Source organism: Babylonia areolata, chromosome 4 (assembly GCF_041734735.1).
Source record: "Babylonia areolata isolate BAREFJ2019XMU chromosome 4, ASM4173473v1, whole genome shotgun sequence".
NCBI classification, from domain to species: Eukaryota; Metazoa; Mollusca; class Gastropoda; order Neogastropoda; family Buccinidae; genus Babylonia; species Babylonia areolata.
Window position 1 is genome coordinate 18,763,417 of NC_134879.1, and position 460 is coordinate 18,763,876.

Genomic DNA, 460 nt, shown 5'->3' on the forward strand with positions numbered 1-460 from the left:
TTTTTTTTTTTTTTAATGCGCTTGGAAAATTGGGTAAACTGTGTTGATGAAGAGGACCAACTTGGGTAAAGAAGGGATGGGGAACTCTCTCTCTATCACTCTCTCTCTCTGTCTGTGTCTCTAACACACAATACTTTATTCCTATACCTTCCTGATCAGTTAACTTGAAAACATGTTGCTTGTGTTTGGCATGTCTGTGAACATGACCATGTTGTAAAGGCTTTCATTTGGTACAGTGCAACTGTGAAATTATGTTCGGTAACTTGCAGCAATGTTTTTGTTTTTTTGTTGTTGTTTTTTAGTTGTGCAGATATTTAGCAAGATGAATTTCGAAGTACTCGTCATCTTAAGGGTTCGGGGAACTTTGCTATTAAGAACTCAAGTTCAGAGTCCTTTTTTTCCTTCTTTTTTTTTTTTCTTCTTCTTCTCCTCCTTCTTCTTCTCCTCCTTTTCTTTTTTT